The sequence below is a fragment of the Halyomorpha halys genome, unplaced genomic scaffold (genome assembly GCF_000696795.3).
Source record: "Halyomorpha halys isolate HHAL.00 unplaced genomic scaffold, Hhal_1.1 Scaffold1.1, whole genome shotgun sequence".
NCBI lineage: Eukaryota > Metazoa > Arthropoda > Insecta > Hemiptera > Pentatomidae > Halyomorpha > Halyomorpha halys.
The window spans coordinates 764761-771613 of record NW_027115366.1 but is presented as its reverse complement, the minus strand read 5'-3'; the positions used below and the strand labels follow the sequence as shown (position 1 = coordinate 771613).

Sequence of the window (6853 nt, the reverse complement as noted above, 5' to 3'; positions counted from 1 at the left end):
TATCTGGACCTACGGACTTGAACTTTGGGGAACAGCTAAACCGTCGAACATCAAACGTAACAAATCCTTTCAATCAAATCATTCCAAAATCCTTAGAACCATAGTTAATGCATCCTATCACGTTTCCAACAGAACACTATACCATCATAATATCACCATACATTGTGTCCTTGACCTCATACCAACTTCTCAAAAAATCCATATAAAACGTTCCAACTATCCTAATCCTTTGGTTCAAACCTTATCTAGTTCCACCCATCCCTACAGCCCACCTAGAAGGTTGAAACAGTAGTGACCAAGAGTGTTATTGTAAATTAAAAATGGACAATTGGAGTTCTGGCAATGGTCAGATTCTCCACTCAAGTTGAGTATTTGTGGCTTTATCGCACATGCTCAGCCTCCACTGACTCACAACCAGTGATGCGGGGGGGATCGAGTGGGCTCAGGGATCCTCAGGTCGATTGAGTAAATATTAGGGGTATTCATGATGTTGTGTTAAATGTTATATGTTTTACCATGTTAAATGTTATAACTATAGGATTGTGAGCAGCCCTATTTGAAGTCATGTTAAACGTTAAATGCATTAGAGTCCCTAGCGGATTTCTCAGCAACTTGTTGTATAAGCCTTTATGTTTATAACCTTCCTTCCAGACCCTCATGTTATTGTTTACTTCAGTTTTGATTTAAGTAATTAATTAAAACATGCCTAGAGTGAGTGAAAAGTGGAATTTGTGTGAAAGTTTAGCTTATGAGTGTCTTATTGATCTTCAAACTTGTGAAGAAGAGAATGAAGATGAGCTAATTGACAACTGTATTGAAAGTCACAACAACTAATATGGCGGCGATCTCAACTGGTCTATTGTGTGACGTCATTCTCGATTTAACTGACCAAGTAACAGACTCTCAGCCATGTTAAATGTTATTTCGTTTTACCACGGCAAAAGAAGTCAATTTTTTTCGATTTAACACGAGTTTTTCCATTCAACACGCTTTAACATAGATCATGAATACCCCTATTGTATATAAGAGTGTAAATGTGACTATAGACTATATTAGTTTATCATTATGTTATTTTATTTATTTATTTTTTCATATGACTATGTTCATATTCCAAATACTTCTGTTTCTATATATTTTAAGAGAGATTTTATTTATTTTTAAGTTTTGTTTTTTTTATTCTTATTTTATTTTAGTGTGAATGTGATCATTCATCACTATTACCTATTGCCCACAACTGTGGCAGATTGTAATATCTATCAATAAATAAAAAGTATTATAAAAAAAAAAATCTGTGAAGTAATAAATTGATTGAGGAAACTCAAAGGCTATTCTATTGAAAATGTTTTTTTCTTTCTTTAATGTCTTTTGCCATTGGTTCCTTGTACTATTATTTTATTATATTTCTACCACATTTATTTTTTATAAAATATTAAAGCGAGAAATATTATTAATAGTACTTTTCTGAAAGCTAGTGAAGTTAGAGTTAGGTCATTCCGTCAATCCGAATGTCATTCATGTTATGGATTGAGCTAAAGCCAAAATCAGCTGATCGGACTGGCAAAAACCCGGCGATTGTAGGTCAATGCACGATTGACAGTTGGCGATAGAGGAGGCGGTGGATGGGGCAGGGAGTGACGTCAGCGCCGGAAGGGAGTGGCCCACTGCCTTCTGCATTTCTTTTTAACACGTAGCAAACCACCCACAACCTCTTCTTTTTCAACTTATACAAATAGCTACTCCGCCGACTTGTCCCTTTTTTTTCTTTTCTTTTTTTTTTTCTTCTTCAGTTCTTTTCGATTTTTCTTGCGCGTGCTGGGGGGTACCGGCAACGTCGTGGGAAGTTGTGTGTTAGTTAAAGTATCATTTATAAAGTATCGTGATCCTGATTAATTTTGTGTATTATATTGCCTAGGATCGTATACAGGTTGCAATTATTAGTAGAGGTAATATTGTAAAAATTCACTTTGCTTTTATAATAGATAATTAAATATTTAAGAAGATAGTTGAACGTATGAATTTGATTGTAGGAAGATAGTCCGAGTGGCGGTCAATAAGTAAAAAACTATTGAATGGTAACCCACGTTTTCTTTAACCCATGCACTTTGGAGGGCTTCGTCAAACCTTTTTTTAAAATTTTTTTTAGATATTACAATCTGCCACACATTTGGGCAATAGGTAATAGTGATGAATGATCACATTCATACTAAAATAAATAAATAAATGAAAAAAAAATTCTCTCTTAAAATATACGCAAAACACAAGACTGAAACGACAAGAAACTGGTCGTAGATTTCGATTGCTACAACACTTACTTGAGAAATGCTCTAAACTTCCCATTCACTACAAAAAATTAGTATACACTACAATAATCAGACCAATTTGGACATATGGATTTGATCTCTGGGGCTCTACCAAAGCATCAAATTCCTCCTGCATCCAATCCTTACAATCCAAAATCCGACGTAAAATCCTTGATGCTCCTTATTACGTCACAAATAAACTCATTCACAAAGACCTAAACATCCCATTAGTTGCAGATTTTGCCAAAAACAGATATACGTCTTTTCATTCCAAACTCCTTACCCATCTTAACCCATTAATTCTTAATCTCTCATCCTTAACAATCCCTGATAATCTTCCGAGGCATCTGAAAAGAAGATGGCCACGGGACCTTCTAATTTAAATTAATGCTTGAAGTGTACCACCAATGGGTGGTTCCTTCCTAAGATTTTCAAGTGTATATGAAACATACAACATATTTACTTATTGTATTTATTATTTGTACAGTTGTAAATCACATTAAATAAATTTTTAAAAAAGTGACCAAGTAAATTGGTCATAGTTCAACAATTGTTTATATAGGGGTATATTTTAGTTATATTGTGGGTATAATGCTTCGGGGTTTTCGTTATTTCCAAGAAAAAATAACGTGGCATAAGGAGTAATTTATTTTTTATTGTTTTTTTTTCCTTTTGCGATTATATATATATATATATATATTTTTTTTTTTATTTGACTTTAACTCTGCCCTTCTCCGCAGAGCGTGGGCAACGATAAACGTATAACTGACAATAAATCAAAATTTGTGGTTATAAGTTTTCCTTAACCACGTTTTTCCTACACTGGATACTTCAAATGAATTTATTTTATATGAAAGGATCTCAAAATCCTTCGGTCTCATATTAGTGAATTCCATTAATTCTTTTCAGATATATTTAGCTCATGGAATTCTTGGAAGGTTCCAGCTCATTGCCGCCAGTGCCATTTACTCGCTTACATGTAATTGGTCTACAGTTAAGAGACAAAAAGAGAGATCATTGATGAGAGATCCGGTGATATCCCAGAGCCATTCTTGAACGGAAGACGTCCTTGACGAGGGTAAGATGAATCGGGCCCCTGGTACAGAACTATAGGAGCCTGGTCATCCACCTCGCTGAAGAGGAATGCAAAAGGATATGGGGCAGGAGTCACGAGTTATATCGGTTCTTCATCAGTCTCTCTCTCTCTTTGCCCTTCACTTTTCGGCACGTTTGAATAATATTGGTTTATAATTTTGCGTGCGAAATTTAAATATGGGATGAGGATTTCCAATTTAGCATCTCGATTCTTCCTTATGCGATAATGTCTTCATCGTATGCATTACTATTATATAGAGATGACTGACCGTGTGTGCATTAATAGGATGTGATCAGTGCTGCTGGCAAAACAAAGAAAATAATAAAAGGTTATTGTTGTAATGTTCTTAGTTGTTTTCTGTATCTTTTTAACCACGATGAAGCCCCCCTTAGCCCCCTGGTGGGGGGCGTGTGTCGTGGGGCGAAACGACTATTTGAACTTTAAATAGGTAAGAACTATTTGTTCTTTTTTGACCGCAACCCTGACCATCTTCTTCATATTTTAAGTTACAATCCCCTTAACAATCCCTGACAATCCTCCGAGGCGTCTGAAAAGAAGATGGCCACGAGACCTTCTAGTTTAAATTAATGTTTGAAGTACCACCAATGGGTGGTTCCTTCCCAAGATTTTCAAGTGTATATGAAACATACTATATATTTACTTATTGTATTATTTTGTACAGTTGTAAATTACAATAAATAAATAATTAAAAAAAAAAAAATTACTATCAACTATACATATAAAGAATTTTTAATTGACATTTACAACTGTATATAAAATACAACGAGAAAATTTTAAGTAAGATCATAATGCTATGATACAGCATGTAGAGAAACTACCCAGTAGTAGAACTAAAAACATTTTACAAGGTCACGAGGACATCTTTTCAGGCGCCTCGGTGGATTGCCAGGAATGGAAGAGGAAGCAAGCTTAGAAACTAGTGGGTTTGGGTGGTTAGGGAGTTTATAATGGAAGGAGTGATATCTGGTTCGGGCTAGATCAGTTACATAAGGAACATTTAGGTCTTTATGGATGGTTTTATTAGTAATGAAATAAGGAGCATTGAGGATTTTAAGAAGGATTTTGGATTGTAAGGATTGGATACTAGAGGAATTCAAAGGTTTAGTGGAGCCCCAAAGCTGAACTCCGTATGTCCAGTTGGGCCTTATTATTGTCATGTAGATCAGTCTTTTGTTTAGACCGTTTGTCTAGTAAGTGCTGTAATAGTCGGAATCTGCGTGCAGTTTCCTGCCTTTTCAGTCTTGTGTGAGGATTCCAGGTTAGTCGATTGTCAAGGTGTTCTCTCTGTGTAAGAGCCACATTATTAAAGTATACTGTAGGGCAGTCGGTATGTTTACGACGAAGGGTAAAGGTGATTTGATGGGATTTATTTTTATTTATTTATTTTATTCGGCACCATTCTTAGAGGGCTGTGATATACGGACAAGTTAAATCTCAAACATTCATTATAATTACTTTAAATATATACATTCCATCCAACAATTAAAACCATTTGGCAGGCTATTCTACACAATTTAATAAATTTAGTCAAATCATACATGCCTGATCTAATTGTAAGGAAGGTTAAAAAATTGTGTAATAAGTTAGTCTATAATAAAAGTCTTAAAATTTAATTGAAGGCTGACAAAATAGGTTGATTTGACTTAATTTGCTGTCCACGGAAGAATAGCCGGCAAAATGTTGTTAATTGTTGGATCTGAGTTGGGAATCTATAATTAAGATTGTCCTTGGCCAAGTTGGCCGAAACGTTAAATGTCTAAGGTATCAATAAAGAGTGTCGAGACTTAATTGGATACAAATTATTTATAAATTTATGAATATGTATATTAAATTAAAAAAAGTTTTTAAATATTTTTTGAATGCCAACGTTCCGGGCTAAAATGCATGATTTAAAAGTATCTGGGCTAAAAACAGAAAGATACAAAGTAGATAAGAGGTATGTAAGAGTATGGAAATTATAGAAATATAAAGATGGTGCTATAAAAAAAGAGTGAACACTAGCATATGTACAAATATCTCAACTTTTTAAACCAAATATGTTTAAACTAACATAAAACATTAATGTTAACGTGTGTACGTAAAAAAAAAGAGTGGGGTATATAAATGAAAACGAATGTACATAATAAAAATACAATAATTATGAGTTGAAATAAAGTTAAGTTAAGAACGTTAATTAAAATGTAAATAAATTAATTTTAGTGATAAAGTGATAACAGAATCCTTACCTATTGAAGCTAGGTGTCTTTGTTAATGTTTTTAATATAGACAATATTTTGTGTGGAATAGTTTTAAATTTAAATTATAAAAATTTGTAGGTGAATAATCAATTTAATAATAGTGTTTGAAACTGTTGTAAAAAAAAAAAAAAAAATAAGTGACATTAATGATTAAGGTAGATTCAAACATATTAGTATTGTGTTAGGAAATAACGGTATAATAATATGAAAACGTTGGAGATGATTTAAAATAAATAGTTGAGAGTAAAAGTGGATCAATTGTTGTTTGTATTATTTTTTTTTTTGTAGAGAAGCATACTGATCAATCCGTGGTCGGACATATATAAATTTATAAATTACATTTTTTGATATGATACAATATAATAGAAAGATAACATTTTTTTTTCCCCACAGTATTCTTTTACAATTAATATCAGTCTACAAACTAAATACAAGCTTTTCAATTTATTCCTTTTTTTTTCCCTCTATTTTATAACCCTTATTTCATTTTGTCAACAAATTCCCCTATATAACAAATATTAGAATATAAAAAATAACAAAGTAGTAAATAAATAAAACAATAAAATAAATAAATAAATAAATAAAACAATAAATAAGATATGCGATGCATGCATGCCATCCCTCCTCTGGATAACTCCCCCACTCATTAATTTCCATGCATGTGGTGGTTGATGATTCCCAGGGAGTACAATATATACAATACAGGGAGTATAACATAAACCAGTCTCAAACAATGAGTATAATAAATCATTAATCTATTAAATAAAAAGAGTAAGGAATTTAAAGATGATTGCAAAATCCTTTTAGTCCTTTACTAACTAAAATAGTAATGAGCAATGAACTAATAATCGATTTATTATTAGTTCTATCAGTGGGTTTATTTATTAAAAATGTACGTACTATCATATTACTGTATAGTTAAAGATCAGTGACCACACTTCTATAATTGCTTGCTTATATACTGATCGAATATCAGTGAACTGAGAATGAAAGACAAAAGAAAAACTTTTTATTTTCATCTAGGAAAAAAAATAGAGTAACTTTTTTTTCTTCTTTTAAATTATATAGTTGACGCAAATTATTTCTGTTATAAAAGTTTTATTTATTTTTGAAGAAGTTTGTCGGGAGGTGCGGTCAGCAAAGAACAACATAAATAAACAAAACCATATTTATTTATTTTATGCCGACGTTTCGACCTG

At 32.5% G+C, this 6853-nt stretch overlaps 1 protein-coding gene across 1 annotated transcript in view; it reads left to right on the top strand.

Moving 5' to 3' along the window:
* LOC106679947 (troponin C) overlaps positions 1 to 6853 on the top strand; it is a 52506-nt gene that overhangs the window by 39194 nt on the left and 6459 nt on the right. The window lies entirely within an intron of this gene.